Consider the following 21,353-nt stretch of genomic DNA (forward strand, 5'->3'; position numbering starts at 1 on the left):
CGATCTACAATTACCACTGTCCTGCGCCAACCGATTCCAACTAGCAGCCGCTAATTTCCAAATTTCATCGCCTCACGTAGTCTTCCGCCTTCGTCGACTGCGCTTCCCTTCTCTTGGCACCTGTCCTGTAACCTACGCACTACATGAACGGCCTAGCTCTATTTCTTTCTCTTAATGTCAATTAGAATCTCAGATTTCCCTGTTTGCTCTTGTCCCTTTTCTTACGCCGGCCTGCGCAGTATGTCACAGTGAGTTTCCGACTCCCAGTTAGGCGCGGTCGTTGGGTGATTCGTTGTGGGCCGTGTAATGTCCACAATGCTGCACTCAGCTTGTGAACTGAGCTATAAGTAACTAGAGTTCCCTTAGGCAAACAGCATCTAACTTTGTTGTCCCGACGCAGGGTCCGTGCTAGCCTGTGCGCACCGCGAACTCCATGTAGCGTTAATAAAGAGAGAGAGAGAGAGAGAGAGAGAGAGAGAGAGAGAGAGAGAGAGAGAGGCAAGGTTGGTATGTAGTTTTCAGAATTAGGGGGAAAATCAGGTTTAACCCTGGTATCGTGCAACACGTCCGGAGAATCAGGTGAAATCGGGTTTACCCGATAAAAAACAACCCTACGAAGATACATTCCAACATGCGCGTTGGATCTGCATAATTTCTGCCAAACGAGCATCCGAGAAAGCAACTGAGTCTTCTTGCAAAAACGCAAAGGAATTAGACATACTGACAAATATTTACCAAACAATTGCCACTCAGAGCGGAGGGCGTCTTTCGTGGCCCCCATGAGCAAAGCCTAAACGCACACAACCACGTCCAGAGCAAAGAGCACCTTGAGTTCCATGGTCGACCACTGCAACAGAACATGCAATGGAGAAAATTTGTGAAAGCTTGCTGTAACATATTATGATGACCTGAAAGTGTCTATCTATCAATTCAAGTCTACAAATTGCGTGTTATGTTGATCTCGCATTTTATTCTGAGCAACTCTTCAATGAACATCTGCTGAGCATTACCAAGAGCTATAACAAAAAAGTACAAGCTAGCTTTAATATAAGTGTCGAAACACCATTAATTCTGCTACTAATTAGTTAGTCGAAAAAGCTATTGAAATGTTTTACCTACGTATCATACCCTAAACGTAATGCTATTGCAAACAATTGCGGAGAAATATTGAACCGGTCTGTCATAAATTCACAAGACTGTGCCATCTTTTGACCAGAAGATGCCATTATCTTAAAGAAGTTACACGATTTATGCAAAATATCTATGGCATTTGTGCGATAATCATTATTAGGCCCAAATTTTTCTAGTGTTCCTGGAATTATGAAGCTGGAGTTTCATAACCTTTACTGGTGCCATAGTCACAACAAAATAGGCTCAGGTTAAATTTATGTACCCTTGCCGATGAAGCAGCTACCACTAAACCTGAAGAAATTTCGGCACAGAAAAATTAACATGCACCTTCATGATAGGGACCTCCCCACAGCAGGCAGCTTGGGTCAGCCGCAGTTGCAGTCAACAGCAAGATGCAAATTAGCGCAGGTTTAGCGAAGGAAAAGTTCATGCTTTAGGAGCTGCGGGAATTAGAGCGGCGCTTTGTCTTTGAACCATCACACGTACAAAGGAATATGGCTTAACATAATTTTCGATCCCCTCGCAGGAAAAGTAACATGTCCCATTTCCAATATCACGTCTACCAGGTCAAGGTGTTTAGTCTTGAGACTATGCTCGAACAGCTAACCTGAACAAGGATGTAAACACAAACATGTGCAACCACAACGCGCCTACTTCGAACTTATTTTTGTCTAGCTCTGCAGCAACCACTTCCCTTTTAAATGACGTACGTACCTAACGGCGATAAGGAATTTCTTTTGGACGGCTGCGATAACTGGGTAAGTAGAGCACATGTCTATAATAATTCATTAATTTGCACACATGCATTTTTAATGGCCACTGCGCATTCCTCCACCCCATATTAACAAGCTGGATGACCTGGACATAAAGCGCCAGGTACATATTGGCGACCAAACGGAGAAGGCGGGGTTTTAAGCGGATGATACAACACGCGGCTGAGCAATGCCATAATCGCATCGAACACGTGACCGACGAATTCTGGCTTCGTCAAGTCCTTAGAGCCCAGCTGCGGTAACTTCATGGCTTTGTCGTCGCGCTGCTAAGCTCGTGGTCATGGGTTCGATAACGGCCGCGGCATTTCGTGGCGGCATTATGATCGAAGCGTAACGCTAAAATGCACGAGTAGACTTCAATTTATGTGAACTCCACGGGGTTAGAATTGATCCGGATTGCGTCGCTACGGAGTGCCCCATAATAAGATGGCGAGTTTGGCGCTAGAACGCTCCAGTATGTCCAAAATCAAGTATCTGGAGTTTCAGGAGGCCTTATTCAGGCAATTGTGGTTGCTTAGGCGTGCCTCAAGCGACAAGCTTACCTGAATCTAATTAACCACGTCAGGAAAGCCATTCCAATCAGTTATGTTTTGTTTTAGTCGAACGGCCAATGAGCTCCGCACCTGAACATAAAAAGCACTGAGCCACGCCATTTTCATAAAATTCCTTTCTGTCGCTCTCAAAACAACACCGAAGTCGAAGATTCCCTGTGTAGTAGCACTTGTGCGCAAGTCTGCAACGAATATAACAGTCGAAATAATTCTTGAAAATGATGCCCTCATATCAGTTACAGGTGTTTTACGATCGAGAATGCGGTCGCCGCTTGTTTTCCATCTCCTTCCCGTCTCTCTCCTCAAGCACTTTCTCCTTCTCACCTTGTGCTAAAAAGGGCGCGTGGTGGCTACGTCATAACCTTGGCCACGATCACGTAGTTTTTTTTTCTTCTTCTTCTTCTTTCAAAGCACCGTTCTCTTCGGGTTACCACCATTTCGCCACGTTTTCCGGCTACCACATTTCTTCCCGTGCGGGCCGTGCTCCTGCTAAGAAGGGCTGCGACAAGCCTTATGTGAATAATGTGCGATCACTGCCCGTTTTCTTTACAATGCGTTGTTAGCGGCCCGACAACCCATCCCGAAAGGAGAAAAGAGAAAGTGCGAGCAACAGGACGAAGGAGGCCCCGCTACTTGCCGGCGCTTTGCCAGGCCCGAAACATGATGCCATGCTGCCGTGTTTACTAAACAAAGGCCTGCCATTGCCACTTGCACAGTATACATCAGCGGCACCAAAGAGAAAAACGAAAGCTTAAGCATTGCGTCGTAGCCGCGAGGAATCTCCATTTCGTGTAAAATTATTGTTTTTTTTTTCTTTTCCAAAACGGAGAAACCAAAACGAGCGATGGGGCACCGCGAAGCGCAAACCAAAAACACGCAACATGTCTGCGCGTCAGCAAGCAACAGAACGAAAAACAGCGAGCGCCGACTGCATCAACTGCTCGGAGGCGCGTTAGGCTCCAGGTGCAGCTGTGGCGCACCGACGTTCCCCTAAGGGAACCTCAGTATGGGGAACCAGCGCTGGATAGGCGGCGCGTCGAAAAGAGTGCGTTGCACGCCGCCCTGGCGACGAAACGCGGCATATTCCAGCCACACAACCAGACGACACACGCATACGCAGCCGTATTATAGTTCGTATGTTTCCGTTTTCGCGCCGCTTCAAGTGGAGTTTTTGTAAAGAAGCTAGCGCCATCAAGTGAAGAAATGACGAAAGAAGCTTTTTAAGCTTTATACATTTTTCACAGTGCGTCGCGGCGAGCACGTGTGTTTCTTTAACGGTTGCGTCGTGTATCGATGCCATGCTTGCGTGGCTGCCTGCCTCGCAAATCTAGCAGTTATGGCTCCGGTCGTGCTGCGCTATGGTTTCGGAAGTATTAGTTGGCCTGAAGATATTCCATATTTCTCTGGCTAGACATAAAAAATTCTGATGTTACTTCGCCACAGCAGTCAATGGAGAAGAAAGCTTTAACGCATCAGCTGACTCGCGCAAGCAAAGGTTTGAGTGCTCGGCTGCTTGATCCGTAACGATTCTGGCTACATTTAGCACTAATTACATTAATTTGCCGGATGCATCTCAGCGCCGAGTCCTCATCCGCATGCGCATATTTATAAACACATAGGTGGCTTAGTCGCGCGTGCGCCGGCACTATGCGCATACAAATCGTATTACAAGGCAGCTTCCCTCCTACATAATTCTTCGCAATGAATGGATAATTTTTACCTTTCGTATCGTTCACTTGGTGCGGTGGCGTTGGAAGGGGCTTGGCGGTGGCATTGCGAAGGAAAAATGGTACATATGCCGGATGGTGCATGCTATTGCTCATTTTGTTTCCGACGAAATACCGACAGCAGATTCTGCTGTTTGGTACTGTCTGCCATGGCTGACCGTCTTCACTATCGAATAAACCAAGGATACACGCAAAATTTGATTTAGAAACCAGCCCGACACCGCTTGACAGGGCGACAAGACGGGAGCTTACTCCGCTCGCCTGACTGCTTGGATCCAACGCCGCCTCCGTTCTTGTTCGTAGGGTTTAGATGGAAAGACGCAGAAGGATACATCCTCCCTCATCCCGACTTAGTTGTGGCACTTGTATACGCAACAGTATCGTCGGCGCCCTTTTGTTTTCCTTCGACTTTAAGGGCACGCAACGCAATTTTCGTCCGCGGGGGAGGCTGCATTGTGCACGTTCTGACCGCCAGGGCGGCGCTGCAGGCGCCGTGAAAACTCCAGCGCTGGTTCCCCATTGGCCTCGAGCTCCACCACTGGAAAAGCTGGCGCCACCGTCAGCGTGACGTGCTAGGAGGGATCACGTGGACATAGCGGCCGCGTCGGCTGCTTCGGGCGCGCCGAAGCGAGCTGAAAACGAGTTTAAATTCCCTGGTACGCTGCGGTCCTCATTTAGTGGCGAAATTTTCCCGCTTCGAGTGTCTCCTTTACAACGCTTCAAAGCACTACAATAGGTAGTGGCTGCCTTTGAAGGCGCGCAACATGGTAGGCTACTGCTCGGTTCCGCAGGGCCGGACGCACGTAACGGAGGCCGGTGTCAGCCTTATTCACACGTAGCCGCAGGACAAGAAGCTGCGTGAAGCTTGGCTCGCGAAACATAAAACCGGCAAACAGTCATCGGCTACAACTCGGGTATGCAGGAAGCACAGACGCGAGGAAGATTTCTGCTACGTCGCCCGGTCTGCGGTGTTCTGAAAACGCGCACTGAGACGCTCGCCTGAGTCCGCTGCCCGACTAATGTCATGACGGTTTGGTCTATGAACTTGTCGATGCTATAGATACTCGCCAGTTCAGTGGAGTGGAAAGGCAGCGGTAAGAAGCAAATTTAAAAAAAGCATGGCATATGGTCATGTTTGTGTTATGAATTAATGCACTCGATTACAAAAAAAGGAGCAGCGGGAAATTCCACGCTGAGAACACCGATAAACATACAGTGCGACGCAACTCGAGAAATAATATTGAAAGGTCAAATAATTTAGAAGAAAAAAAAAAGATTGAATTGTCGCGACGGGACATCACAGTCCCCTTAGGCGTCGAAGTTTCTACAATAAAATTATTTTTGAACAGCTCTGATAGCGCCGACGCAACAATGGTTGCTTGTATACTGTCAAATGCTCATATTGTGCGGCCTAAAGCTCATGACACAGTGCGAAAACGCGCGCGCGGAGAAAGCGAAACAGTGCGCGGACAAGCATGCAGAGGCGCAGTCGGTCGCTGCGAATCTGCGCGATCGCTGCATTGAGGCTTCGTTCTATTACGCTATATTTAGTTATACAAACACTATAAGAACATATTTCACATAGTTTGCTCTCAGCGTTTACCTACCTTTCACGCAAGAAGCCGGTTCGGGAGACTTCATCGCGGCGACCGCGCGCAGTGGCATTCACTGTACGTATTCGGTAAGGAGATAGCGTCTGTAAACGATTGTGTGCTTTCAGTTTGCCCAAGATTATTATTTAGACAGTAAGAAACTTCTCTCGTTTCGAAAGTACTTATAGAAATGTCCGGGAGAGCTCGCGCGTGGTGTTTTCAGTGAGCGCTGACAGCAAGACCTATGAGGAGCGCGCCGCATGATCCCTCATACTACGCCAGCGAGGCGCTTCCGATAGATGGCGACTCCGTAACTCCTCGCCGCCAATAGCGTCGCCGTCAATAACAGAAAAAGTAGGAAAGCAAGAGAACTCACCATAAAATAAATATTCAGGTCGGCAGAACAAAGGAAAAGTCGGCAGGGATTGAGCTGCAGTTAAATAGAGAAGAAGAAGGTGTGCATGCGTTTACAGAAACGCACCTTAGAGACTCGGAAGAGCCGCCAGTGACTGAGAATTATGTTTGGGAAGGGTGCAACAGAACCAAGTCGGAAAGAAAGCGAGCGGGAGTCGGAATGTTCATCCATCAGGGAGCAAAATGGAAAAGAGTAAATTTAAAATGTAAAGAGCATCTTTTGGTTATGAGGTACAATGAGTGGGAAAAAAACTTGGCTGGCCGTTACATATTTGTGGACCGGAAATAATTGCACAGAGAAGAATAAAGAGTTAGTGGAATCCATAAGCGGTGATATTAAGGGTTTCGGGAATGGTTCTGAAATTATTCTATTAAGTGACATGAATGCCCACATACTGTATTTAGATGGCTATACCGATCAAAACGGAAAGTCAATGCTAGACCTTTGTGAGCAACATACCCTCGTTGTCGTGAATACAGGGCATACGTGTGAAAGACAGATCACGTGGGAAGTGCGAAACCGGCAAGCAACCATTGATTACTCTCTGATGACACAAGGAATTCATGATAAGTTGAGAGAAATGGTCATTGATGAGGATGGGTATAGCAGCATAGGGAGCGGCCATAAACGCATCATTTTGAAAATGGGATATGTAGTTGGGAAAGAGAGCGAGGAGGGCAAAATGGCCAGTCCAAAATTGAACGCTGAAGAAATAATAAATGTATTCACTAGAGTCGAGGAAGGACCTGGCAAATGGCCAAATAAAGAGTGGGAATATAGTGAACTTCCAAGTGCAATAAGGACAGAAATAAGGAGAGTGAAACAACATCTTCGCTGGAAAGGAAAAAAGAAACCGAAAAGCTGGTGGAACAGGTGGATACGAGAAGCGATCGCCGAACTACAGAAAGTATCTCGAGAGCACAGGCAGACAAAGAAGGTGCAGTTGCCGCAGGATGAAGTGGCCAGTAAATGGGAAATATACCGGAAGAAAACGTCTATGCTTCAAATACTGGTGCAAGCAAAGATAAAACGTGAAAGTGAACGTTGGTATCAGAAATGCGTGCGACAAAGAAAGCCGCAAGTAGAATATTTTGAACCACATAAAACTATTAGACAGGAAGTCAATATGAATACAACAACATATCCTAAACGAAGATGGAAGCAGACTGGAAGGAGAAAGGGCCATAAATTACATCCGAAATATAACAGCCGAATCTTGCCAAGGCAATGACGAGGTTGTAGTTGATGGAAGAAGGGGCTTGAAAGAAAACCAGATGGAAAAGGTGATGGTGCTGAAAGATTTTAACTCGAAGAAAGACGAAGTGGAAATTATTTAACGCACAGCCACAGGGCTAGACGTGCCTCCCGTTTTAGGCTGAAAAAAACTAGGAAACTGGGACCAGAAAGTAAGGAAACTGTTGAAAGCAGTGGAGAAAACTTGAATACCAGACAGTACTCAGTGCATAGAAATTTCAAGAGTAGAAAGGAAACAATTATATTTAGCATTTTAAGACATTACCGGAGTGCATGACAACGTAGACCACAACATTTTGTCGATTATTCTGGGAGGGGAAGGCTTCGGCGATAATTGTCTATAGCTCTGCAGAAATATTTACCAAGGAAATACCATTTGCATTGAATGGGAAGGAATGAGGAGAGAGTTGAAAACTGATATCAACAAGGCACTGAGGCAGGTGTGCCCTTTATCCCCACTGCTGTTTATGCTGTACAGGGTGAGGATGGAAATGGCACTTCGAGGAAGCAATATCAGGTTTAATTTCAAATACAAACAGGCGAGTACATTAGCAGAGCTACACCTTCCAGGTTTGTTTTATGCGGACAACATAGTGTTGCTAGCTAACAAGGAAAGTAATATGCAAGGTCTGGCTAATATTTGTCGACAGGAAGGCGACCATTTAGGTCTGAAATTTAGTGTTAGAAAATCAGGTGTTGGGGTATTCACAGAAAAAAGTGAAGAGACTGTGTCAGTAGAGGGCCACAATATAGCTCGCGTAAAAGAATATAAAAACCTCAGTATATGGATAAACGAAGGCAAATATTATATGGAAACAAGGGAAAAATAACAGTAACAAAGAATTGTGGCCGTAATGAAACAGATCGCTATGGAGTTTAATAGGTACGAGGTCCTCTGGGGTATGTGGAAATGTGTAGTGATTCCAGGACTTACATTTGGAAACGCGGTTGCTTACTTGAAATTAGGGGTGCAACAGGGCTCCATGGCAACCGAAGGTCAGTGGGACAACTCGCATTGGGCGCTCACGGGAACACTATTATGAGCTGGACAATTTTTGAAGCGAGCAAACATCACAGTAAAATTGATTGTGAAGGACGACTGAAGGATATGGAAGAAAGTAAATGGGCTTGCAGAGTGTTTTCATTCACAGTGGAGGAAAATAACTAGCAAGCTTATCATCAACTATGCGATCTCTATGGGGAGAACACAGCAAAAAAGAACGTCAAGAGGAAAGTTACAAAAGCTGAGATAATCCCATGGGTGGCGGAATTGGAAAAGAAACCTGCCATGAGTAACTGCTTAGGCAGAAGAAAAGGAACCTCACTACTTTTCGAAGCGAGGTCAGGAATTCCTAAAACATGGCCCTATAAAGCGAGTTATAAGATGGAAGAACAAGTATGTGTTTGCTACGCTAAAGTTAGGGAAACGACTGGGCTTGTTTTGTTGGAATCTGAAGTAATCTGCCCAGTGGTCGATTTAGGCCCTACGGGCCTTTTGAACCGCTGGGATTGAGCGAGAGCAGAGGAAAAGTGAGCGCGTTGGCAATAGAGATTGCTAAAAGGCGATCGGAAGATTGGTGAAAGTACGGAAGCGACAAGCAACGAAGGCGTACAAAAAGAAAGTTCACATTAAGGGTTCAGGAACCTTGTTTATCAGAATAGGTGGTTTCTTTTTACTTTATTTTTTTTGTGTACCTTTTCTTTTTTTATTTCTTTTTCAACATATGTAGGACAGAACTTGGTGGCGTAACCCACCGCCCCATTCCAAAGGGGACGCTTTGGAACGGGACGGTGGGTTCGCGCCCCGTTCCAAAGAGGCCCACCGTGATTGCTCCTAAGAACGAAGTCGCGGGATCGAATCCTGGCCATGGCGGCCGCAATTCCATTGGGGCAAAAGCGAAAATGCCCGTTTACTTAGATTTAGGTGCACATTAAAGAACCCCTAGTGGTTCAAATTATTGCTGAGTGCCCCACTACGGCGCGCCTCATAATCATGTTGTGGTTTTGGCACGTAACACCCCATAATTGAATTAAGGAGCATTAGGTGGCCTAATATATTACTCATTTCTACTCCATGCAGTTCCTGGTGGTACTCGTGCAACTGCGAGAAGTAAAATTGCCTCACTGACCCATCTATCGTTGCCAAGAAACGTGACAAGTCGCGAAACCAACAACCCATGCAGCTAGTCTGTTTGCAACCTGCAACAAATGGATGCCTATTACTACAGTAATCTTCAAACGTGACCGCGCCGTCGTGGGCAACTCAAGTACTTCGATGCCATCATCATCATCAGCCACCACCCATTTTTATGTCACACTGCAGGACGAAGACCTCTTCCAGCGACCGCCATTTACTCCGGTCTTGTACCAGCTGTTTCCGAGATTTAGCTGCAAATTTCTTCGCTCCATGACCTATTTTTATGCTTCTATCGAGTGCCCTTCCTTTCCTATGGCAGCCATTCTGAAACTCCAATGGTCTACCGGTTATCTAGAAGAACCAAGAGGCCTGCCGAGCTGCATTCTTTTTCTCCTAACGTCAACTAAATATCGGCTATCCCCTCTTTTTCTCTGGTCCATGCCACTCGCTTCCTCTGTTTTAACGTTATGCCTTGCATGTTTCATTCCATCGCTCTTTGTGCGGAGCTTAGATTTTTCTCAAGCTTCTTCGTTAACGTCCAACTTTCTGTCACATTTTTTGGCCCAACATAAACCAATTAATACACATTTTCTTTTCAATCACAATGGTAAGCTGCCAGTCAGGATTTTTTAATGCCTCCCGTACGCCATGCAATGCATTTTTACTCTTCTGTGAATTTACTTCTCATTGCCAGGATCCCGTGAGAGTAATCGTCCTACATCAACGTGCTCCTGAGTCAACGCTGACTCGCGATCATGAATTCTTGTTCTCTTGCCTGCGCTGTTCAACATTACCTTTGTCTCCTGCATATTATTCTTCAACCCCACCCTTGCACTGCCTCTGTTAAAATACGAAATGAAATGTTTTAAATTCATACGCACTGTTGCCGAAGAATACAATGTCATCTGTTAAGCTACGGTTGCCGATATATTCACCACTGATCTTCACTGCTAAGCGGCCGCAGTCTAATACCTTGAGTACGTATATAGGCATGCAGTCAGTAGCAATGGCAATATTGTGCGTCCTTCCCAGACCCCTTTCTTTGAAGGCAATCTTCTACTTTCCTTGTGGAGAATCAAGGTAGCCACAGAATCTTTGCTGACATTTCCTAAGATATTCAAGTATGAGTATTGCACTCCTTGATTTCGCTGTGCTTCCATGACTTATGATATCTCTACTGAATCAAGTCGCTTTTCTTAATAAATGAAAGGCATATTCACAGATTAAGTGTACTCGAAATATTTCCTAATTGACTGATTTATGAGAAGCATCTGGTCGACTATAGAATACTCCTTAGTTAAGCAATCGTGTTCTCTTGGTTGAATGAAGTCCAGTGTTTCCCTGATTCTATCGAAAATTATCTTCGTGAACATATTGTTCAATACTGAAAGCAAGCTCATGTGCCTGTAATTCTTGAATCCTAAGTTCGTTTATGCTGTCGTAAGCTATAGGAACTCAGTATCCAATATCACAGAACCGTCTATTGCAAAACGAGTAACAACACTTAAAATGTTTACAGAATGGCCCTGTATTTACGTTGTGCAATGCATTGTTGTATCCACGTGACATAATATAATTATTTGAGTATTGAGCAAATATTTGCGACAAATGTAGGTCGCAAGCATGTTGCAGGAATACATACGGTCCCATTGCCGTTCTCTGCCATGACCTTGAGGTAGGTAGCTGCTGCAAGGATGCACAGCGTCACCACCATGACAACAGCATCCAGCACAGCATGGGCCTCCGAGTACTCATACGGACCGAATACGAGCAAGGAGGCGAGCGCAGCGGACGCCACCGGATCGCCGTAAGCCGCAATCCCGCAGCACCAGCCGTAGATTGCCTGTGCTGGCTGGGGTATCCCCGGCTGCTGCTGCCGGTAGATTTCTGAGGCCCAGAACAAAAGCAGCAGCCGGGTTAGCCCCCCGGCAACCAGCGTGGCCACCCAGGCTTCCCTGCGTCCCCAGTGGCCCAGGCACGCGGAGATCGTGGGAAACGGTGGCGTCGTCTGGGAATCAGATGGAACAAAGATGTTCCAACCAGGTACAAAATACACTTTGGGCGAACAAACATGAAATTGTAATGAAACCGTGCTGTTTAGCGTTGCTGACACTGTGTCGAGGCACACGCGCTGTTCGAAGAACAAAACGGACAACAGCCCAAGTCCCAAACCAAGGAGGCCCCCTGTTTATTGTCAGTGCACTGCTTTATCAATCCTGGCGGGCAAAGCGGGCGTCGCTCATTGGAACGCTGGTTGGGTTCGATGCAATGCCACATGCAGCGTGCTAACGTAGTATTGCGTGCGTACACGCACGGGCAAAAGAGAAACCTAGAAAATTCTATTCGACAGTGTAGCTGTCTAACATGTCTATCACCTGGATAGTTATTGTACAACCCTGCGAGGCACGTTTACTCCACTGGTGTCCTAACTGAGTGAACGTTATTCACTAGGGGCGCACAGTGATTCTCCAAGGGGGAGCCGAAAATGGGACAACCGTAGAGTGTTGCCGGTACTTACTCGCTTACAGATGCGTACTATAATTAAAGGTGCCAGAATTTTATCTGTATAAGTACCTCTCCTTTGAACAAGCATAAAATTGGATGTGATAATATAAGGTGGAACGTGCCAAAGCAAGACGGGTGGCTGTGAGACGCCGTGGAATGTCTGCAGGCAAAGTTCAGCCACCTGATGTTTTTTTTTTTAAATCTAACCGATAGCAGATGACACGACACGTGCGACCAGAAGGTGCTCAACAGCGGCATAGACAAAGGTAGCCACCGCAGTGGTTAAAGAAAAACGGAACGGTCACTGCCGTAGAAGTACCCTATGTAGTTGGAAATTAAATTTCGAGAACAAGATACGTATTGTACGTGAACATGACTGATTGCGATTCGACTCGATTTCGATGATGATGATGATGACCGCATATATATATATATATATATATATATATATATATATGGCTCATACCCACACGGGGGATTGGCCAAGAATTGCGTGCTGAAGCGATTACCTATTCTTTTGAAGTGTTACTTATTCCATGAAAAAAAAGATAAGAAAGAAGGTAAGGAAACATACAAAAACTAATAAATTGCATTACAAGAGATCAACCAAAAACTCATTCGTTTTTCTGATTGTATGGAACCTCTAACTTCGGCCTATCTGGACTTCCTTCTTCTTCTTCTTCTTGTCGTCCTTTAAATTTTGGCACGTTTCCACGAGGGGGGGGGGGGGGGGGGGGTTGCTGGGTATGGTGCTCAATGGAAACAGAATATGAATTTCTTGCTTCCGGTTAACTTACTAATCTGTAATATTCATATTTACATAACAGTAAATATGAAATATTTTCGTTCCGGTTTCTCTAATAGTAGTCATACCAATTATGATGAAGGCCTATATCATGAAAATAACACGATTCACTGTTAGCAATGAGGTAAATGTGCTTAACATGACCGTCTACCAGTCGCAATGATGTACTCATGTACTGCCTGTCACACCTCCTTTCCATCTCGACCGACGATACTTGCGCCAAATGATAAAATGTTAATCTCTCAGAGGAGAATACATATACACGATAAGGGCTGCGCTAGGCAGATCTTTACTTCCGAATTATGTTTGCGGCAAAATAAGAGGCAATGCTCCAGTGATTCTATATTCCCACATGAACCAGTAAGGTTTGCTAGTGCGTACCCACACCTACTCATGTGCAGGTTTAGTTGCGGTATTCGACATCGTCATAACTTAATGAAAACTTCCCATTGCCGAGATGAACAAGACCGGACATTCCAGGGGAACGCTATATGCTCGTAATCCCGTGCAGCAAGGAGGAGCTCATTTTTCGTACCTAGGACTTGTTGTCGCCTTCGTACTCTTGTTACCACTAGCAGAGCAAGGCTGGAAATAAACCTACTGGCCCACCAAGCGCTGCCTTTGCCCGTCCGTATGCCGTCTCATTAAGGGCTAGTCCACAATGTTCAGATATCTACAGTTACCAAATTTCGTTAACATGATGTGGAATAACCCTCAAGTACTGCTCTATCAAAACGTTACTGGCACATAGCCGCTCTGTTGGATTCTCGAAATGCTGGCTCGTGCGCACTACGCAGCATCGACCACGAGGCGGCAGATTAAACTGCGTTTATTAGAATAAACACACAAACATCTTTTTCTGGCGTATCGTGGGTTAAATAAATATAATTACGAAATTGCAAATAAAGCTGCACAAGCTGCACGTGCCCACCATGGGGGAATCGGCCAAGAATTGGGCGGTTTGAAGAAAAAGGATGAGAGAAAGCCAGAATAGAATACCAGGGGAAGAGTAATTCTCCTCGGTCTTCAAAAGTGACAAAGCGATCGTGCTAAAATGAACTGAAAGATAAATCCATATTGACGATAATTCATTGTTTCAGGAAGGCGCCCGATTGGTATCAAGAATGAAAGTGTTACATCGCTGTGCAAACAGTCTTGTGGCTGCACCCTAACGTGGAAGTTTCCAGCTGAAGTAAGACGGGGACGTTCATGCTGAGACCAAGCTTGTTTATAGGGACCTCGAGCACTCTTCTTCTTAGCGGGTTCGACATAGGATTGTGTACACAAAGTCGATGCGGCCAAACGATCATCGTGTGTGTGGGAATGTAGTGTCCGGACACGGCAGCGTAACTTCTTTAGTGTAACCTCTATTTTACGCGCTGGATTCCGCTTGAACCTGACTCTTAATGTCAGCGCTAGCCTGGTCGCGCTACAAGGAAGCGAGATGTGCGCGCCGCCCTGTGATTCGTGGAAACGCGGCGTCTTTTATTGGTCGATCCCGCAGGGAGCTCAGAGCCGCGCCAATGAAATTATTGTTTACACTTTTAATATATGAGATAAAAAGCATGCGCTCTCTAGTTTCAAAAAATTTATGGACTGTCATCCTCGAAACGTTGAGGAATAATTCTGTCAAGAATGTAAGAAGGTATAAGCAACTTTTGTGATAGAATGATGTGGCAATATAACCCGTATTTACCACATGCCACACAGCAAGGCATGGCATACACGTGCCTATGCGTAAATATGTACCAAAAATTGCGCTCATGGTCAACGCGGCATTTTCATCATAACGGTACCATTAGAGCAATCGCGTAAATTATGCCACAGCCAACTGCGTTTACTATCACAGATTGCCCCAAACTGCTTGGTTTCTTCAACTTGCGGGATGAATTTTTTAGGAGCAAAATTCTTTACGAATGCCTGCGGCAGGTAGAACGATCCCAGTCCATGATCCGGTCTACTCGGAGAAGGTGCACCACACTTGACCAAAAAGTTGAAACGCACATTCTATATTTAGCACAAATTCATATTGTAGCTTTAAACTGATTATCTTATGGCACATATTTTGATTAATATATTCTAGGGGTTTAGACTGCAAGACACGTCCGCTAGACAACAATTGTGTGGATGACAGCGTTTACGAGATATGCGCCCTCAAGCTTGCGGAAAAAAAAGCGCTGTCATTCCACTTACCTTCTTAAAGCGCCACTCACCCGGTCTGGCCATTTTGAGCTGGCAGCGCCCTGCATACAATGCGTACAAACGACCGACCCTGCCAAGTATTACAACGCTACGCGCCGCGGAAAGTGCTGCAATTCTAAACCGGCCGCCGTTTGCTCTTCTGCTCGCTCGCGCCGTGGTCCCAGCCGGGGAGTCGACGTATATCGCAGAAGTGAGCCTACGCACATCGCACTGCTGGGACTTCGCTCCAAGTGACAGGTGACTTCGAAGAATGTTCGTGGGAACGTCTGTTATTTGTGCAATTGCTTCAATAGACGAATATAATGCTTAGAGAAATAATAAAACGCGCAAACAAAATGACTGGGTGTTCTTGTTTTACTTCGCACAGAAAAAGACAGGTGTACTGCCGTTTGTTCTGCCTGTTGCCACGTCATGCAGTCGCGTGCACACACAACAAAACTATGTCATTTGCTACTGCGTTCCAGCGTGCGATCGTGCTATGTGAAGCGCTTGTGTCTGCCTCAGTATCCGCATAGCACAGACTTATGCCACCAGTCAGCTGTTCTCATGCACAGTGCGGAAAATCGTGTGCTGTGCAAAACAAGACAATCGCAACAGGCTGCGCGGATGCCGTCACCGGAAGTCCGCCGCGCCCCAAAAAAGGGAGGGAAAAAATAGAGAGATGAAGGCGGCACGCGTGAAGCAAGCGTACCCGATGCTCGAGGTCCGCTACGAGAGATCGCAGCGAAGGAATTTCGCTTGCGGAGGCTAGACGGGGCAAGTGGAGAGAGCGTTTTTATGTTTGCGGTGAAGCTCGCGTCCTGCAATCATACGTTCGCGACACTGAAATATTTCCATCTCGGCTATTAATGAGCCGATTTGAAAAAATTTTTGCGGCAGAACGCTCCCTGTCAACAGCTTAAGTAATATTAAGATCACAAATGAGAACATTTGTGCGCTCATTTATACACTAGAAGAGATCCCACGGCCGGTTTCACAAGCAAGTGCATGAATGACATGAAGCTATTGGAAATGATGTTTTCTTTTTCTGCATGAACGTGATGCACCGCTTCACTATTAAAAAAAAATAAATGTCCTCAGGTAAACTAAACTGAACAGCAAGAGCATTTGGAACGAAACAGGTACGAAATATCGGTGCATCATCATGCGTGCAACTGTTTGATACATTAAATTCAGTACTTTAGCTCCAGTTAATCAAAAGCTTATTGGGTTCTGTGGACGAAATAACTTGCTGGCAGACTCGAAAAAAAATATATTGATAAGGCTACTCACTCATCCATGGCTACCTCTACAGCGGCATAAAAAATGTGACGCGCTTTCCGATATCGCTTCCTCTTTCGTTTAATGATGGCTCCGCAACTACAAGTTTATTGTGGAAACAGCAATGGAGGGTCCCGACTGCCCGTATGTAATGCATCTAGTTCGTTAACTTGTCTCCGCCTGTGAGTTAACGAGAGCAATATTACATGAGGATTCAGGCAGCGATATTAAGCGACTCACCGGTACTGCTGTCCTCAGTCGCAGAAGATGGTTCCCGTTTCGATGCAGATGTATGGCTCACGACCGAAACCTAGCTTTCGGGCTTGCTTGTCCGCTTGCAAACGCGACAGTTCACCCCAAGTTAAAAACGCTTTATGTACATCTAAGCGTAAGAAACCAGTTTTTGCAAAAAAGAAGCAACCAGTCTAAGTGTGCGAACGAATGAATCCGTGCCGCCATGCCCTCGAAAATACAGGTGAAAATTTTAAATTCATGCCCGAGGTTCGCGACGCGTCCGTAATCGCGGCCGTTACCACAGTACGGGAAGCCTCGAGCTCGCTTCTCCCTGACGCCGCCCCAGCTGCGGGGCCCGCCGGGGACCTTCTCCATCGGCGTCGCCGCCGCTGGGAGGCGGCTCTCGAAAGTTCAGAGTTGGCAGACCAGCTCTGGGCCGTCCGGCAAGCGAAAGATGCCGCCCGAGTCCAAGGACTTCGAGCCGCCACCTGAGGCCACCACAACGAAACTGCCGGCCATTTATTAATAAAGTTTCTTCTCTCTCTCTCTCTCATGCCCGAGGTCTCGTGGAAGATCGATGATGCTGAAACCTATTTGCGTTTCAAACAACAAAAAAAACAATAAAGTTACTAATGAAGAGTACCGTATTTAGTTAGCAATGATAATTTTACGGGCTATTTTATGTAATAAACATGCTTCGGTAAATGTAGGAGAAATTTTGTGAGACAAAATGGCGCTTAAAACGGCGCCTCTTGCGGGTGATATTGAAACTAACTCCGGCATCCCGTGAGTGCTTCTACTATGCTTGTTTTTCGCCCTGTGTGGCCATTTCTTGAACTTGAGAGAGTGCGGGTCTTGGCGCGTTGCTGGCGGTCCGGGGAGCGCTAACTGCTGCCGAGATTTGGAAGCGCGGCGCATGCGCATAGATTCTTAAAGGCAGTGCTTGCCCCGCGTCGCCAGCTAGTTATCAGCCCTGGGCGTGGTAGGCACTAGTAAAGCCCCTTAATAATTTGAAAGTAGCGACACTCTCCTCCACTCCCGCGCTTTCCTCCTCGATTCTCCTCGCCCGCCGGCTGTGCGCGCTGCGCACGGCACGCTTCGCAGGCCATCGCGCGCTCGTCGGCTTGATGCATCAGCTGGCACCCGTGATCGCACCTAACTTCGGGATTTTTTTCTCGCTCTATTATTAAGCGAAAGCACTAGATAGGGATGCAATGTGCTTGACTCTACCATGACCCACATTTATCACCTTCTCGTTTGAGCAATGAAAGCGCTAAACGTGCGCGTTTGCGGCATGAATTAACAATCGCAGCGTATTGTATATAGCCCACATTGGCTTTGATATCTTTATACTGGTCACTTCAACAGGGCAGAGCTTTAATTAGCGCAGTATTTAATTTAAATTTGTACATTCTTTAATATTTTTCGACACAGTGAATGCAATTAAATGCAATTTCAACTAGTGCTGCATTTTCGCGGAAGTACTTTTTATGACACTATATTTTTGCAGTCGAGCCAGGCAGAGATTGCGGTAATTTAGTTGGACGTCATTGCGTGCGTGAAGCTTCAGAAGCAGGACAGTGGCCGCAAAAATGATGCGAAATTTGCTATAACGTGATTATGGATTTTTTTTTGGGGGGGGGGGGCAGGGTGGGAGGGGTTCAGTCCTAAAAGGCTCGGGGCCTCGGTGTAATGCATATGCCGCGCATTTAATACCTGGGCTATAGAAATTTCATTCCTGCTTGAAAGAGAACATTTTTTTTCTAGTTTTTCGTGCTCTCAAGAGAGATATATTTTTATTGACTACTGTAGAAGTGAGCGTAGCCAAGGGTTGGCTTGAAATTTATGAATGATTGCTGACGGCAACGGACGACTAGATTAAGAGATGGGAAGGGGATGCTGTCTCTGTGACTTATTCAGTGTAGCCCATCGAATGCATTCAATTAGTGCCTCAGACGCCCGTGGTGATGCAATATTCAGCGCTGTAAAGGACGATAAGATAGGATTTAGCCCTTCTGTGACTGGGTCGGTTTCAAGGAAACAATTCGTACTATTTTAGAAACACAGCGCTTAAGAACCTGACGTTATTTTGATAGCATAACTAAATATAAATTGTAAAGATTTCACCTATGGCGAATGAAAGTCAGCCTTAAAAGGCATCTCTGCTGACTCGCTCCTCACGTGCTGCTAGACCTCGGAATCGCGGTAGACTTTCACATTCGCGGCGGTCACACAAAGGCCTTCATCGCTCTAAAGATCCACAGCAGGCAAGAAGATGCTCAAAGCTTATTTGCGCGAAGTTTTGGTCCTCCTTTGCACATTATTCTTCCAATCTGTGGCATTAATGACTCTCCCAGATGTCATTCCTTTTGCAATTTGCCAATAAAGCTGTTTCGTAAGAGCTGGAAAAGCTGCCAGCCGCAGCCATTACCATAGATCTGAGAGGGCGGCATGCAGGGTTTTGCCAGTTTTTTTCAGCTACTTACTGAAAACATCGTGCCACCCCAACACAAATTTCAGACGCAGAGTACAGGTCTGGAGCATAGAATACACAGCCACTGTGACACACCAGCACATATCTGGCCAGATGCAATTTTTATTGCAGGTGACTCCTGAAACGTTACACGGAAAACACACAAAACATCCAGGATGGCACACACTTCGGAAAATAAAAATATTTATATAAACCGCCGGTTAGAAGTAGCATAAGCTCGAACCCAGTAACATGAAACATTGCATGGTGTTATTCTCCAGACGATATGCGTCCGATGTTGTGAATCCACTTTATTCTGCGGCTGATGTCGTTCTTCCCTCGAGGAATCGTGAAAAGCATGAAGCTATTTTTTCACGCCGGCTTGTGCACTGAAATGCGCAGCAACCCGGCATAATGCGGTGCGAAATGCAGAGTTCGAATTAGCTGAATAAAGGAACACGGCCTGCCCATGGCGCCGAAGAAAAACAACAACACAAGCAAAGCGACGCTTTCGCGCGCGTTTCCAAGGCGACGGCTGGGCCCGGCCGGAGCGGCCAATCATCGGTCAGAAAAGCGCCGAGTGGAGAGGCGGGCGAGGAGGATGTGCGAGGGTTGGCGGCGCGGCGGCAAAGTTCACAGAATGGCGCTACTTTCAGTATCAAGGGGCTTTAGGCACTAGCGCGCCCTGCTTTATTTTTTTTTTCGCAGTGTGACGCAAATGATACCAACTCTGCCTGATGCTTGTAGAATAGGCGGACATTTTATGGCTGCAATGTCCCGCTTAGTATGCTCTTTGCATCACGCTTCAACTACCTTGTCTGTTATGAAAAGTGGTCAGTTTCTGCGAGCAACATGTGAAAAGCATATGACTACTTCTCCAAAAAAAAGCAAGATTTTTCATCTTACCGATTACCCGACAAGCAGCCAGGCAGAGTTCCTGCAAAATAAGCGCTCTTCTGCGCTTGCCGAGCACAGGGCACAGAGTCGTAAGGGCACTCTGTGCGCATGCGCCGTGCTTACGAATCTCGCCGCCAGTTCGCGCCGCGCGGGCCGCTGGCCATGCGCTCGCGTGTTCCCTCTAAGAGTGGACCATACTGTACTTCCTTTCTCATGGTGGCTGAATTATCGCGCTGAATTATCGCCCCGCAGGAGTTGCCTCCGGTAGGTAATTATTCTAACTAGCAGAGTTTAGCAGATTAATTAGCAAGGTTTACCTGATGTTTATACTTTCGTGCAGTGATGTTTGGATAGCAGTATCTTGTATCTTAAAATACACGATACAACTTTTCGTGTGTCGGAAATGCAGATACAGGTTCACGTTTTACCACAGATATCGTGAATCAAGATATCATGAGACAAGATACCCAAGGAGTGTGTAAGATAGCATGTAAGATACATGTATCTTCGATATTGCACTGCACTGCTTACAACACAGTTGTATATGGTATTCTCAATAACGGATGTTCCAAATTCACTAAAAGAGCAATATCTGAAATGGACTGGCAACTTATTTTGAAAAAATTTAGCAGTGCCTGTAGAGTTGGCAGTATATCCATGAATTCATTCGGCCATATATCCATGTACTGTGCAGCACCAGGTAAGGGTTACTCTAGTACATACACTCTAAGTAGGTGGCTTTATGCCAACAATTTGTTCCTATCTCTAACAAGCCCTGGCTGTAGCTCAGGGTCACCGTCTAAACGGCAATTTATATTTTGGTGAGGACAAGGCTTGAACACTTTTAAGTTCACTAACAGACAACCTGTGAGAATCAGCATGACAGTGTTGACAATTTCTTACCTGATGGAGCAATACAAACAGGTACTCATCACTTAATCATGGCAGCTGGGAAGGGGGGGGGGACGCTTAGGTAGGCGCTGCTTTAGCAGCAGAAAAGCAGCAAATAAAAACAGGTTGTTACAGCGAATTTGCTGCTTTCTTTCCTTCCCGGTATGTGGACTTTGTGTCGACCACTTTGATCATGTTTAAACGGAACTTAAGTGCCGGTTCTTGCGAAGTGAGCATTGCCATCGCCTAGGAACAAACATAGCAAATTGCGTGCGTACGCCTCCTTGGTGTACCTACGCGCAGTCCCCGAATAACTCTCTCGCAACTCACGCATGCGCACAAGCCACGGGCAAAGGTGGCGATACTCTCGCGTGTCTCCGCCTTTAACGAGACATAAATACACTCTGTAACAGCGACCCGTGAACTTGGCCGCACATATGGTTGCAGTCCCTAATATGCCATTCACCATATTTTTGCTGCACTCGACTTACTTCTATTGCTCGACA

At 46.2% G+C, this 21,353-nt stretch overlaps 1 long non-coding RNA gene across 1 annotated transcript; it reads right to left on the minus strand.

Moving 5' to 3' along the window:
- Positions 1-538: 538 nt before the first annotated feature.
- LOC142560834 (uncharacterized) lies at positions 539-20,850 on the minus strand. Its single transcript, XR_012823444.1, has 4 exons — positions 20,274-20,850; positions 16,593-16,686; positions 11,223-11,588; positions 539-847 (listed from the first exon to the last, which is right to left on the minus strand). It is a non-coding gene; the product is annotated as an uncharacterized LOC142560834 (long non-coding RNA).
- Between the last annotated feature and the right edge of the window lie 503 nt (positions 20,851-21,353).

This window comes from Dermacentor variabilis, chromosome 10, assembly GCF_050947875.1.
Source record: "Dermacentor variabilis isolate Ectoservices chromosome 10, ASM5094787v1, whole genome shotgun sequence".
Classification (NCBI taxonomy): Eukaryota; Metazoa; Arthropoda; class Arachnida; order Ixodida; family Ixodidae; genus Dermacentor; species Dermacentor variabilis.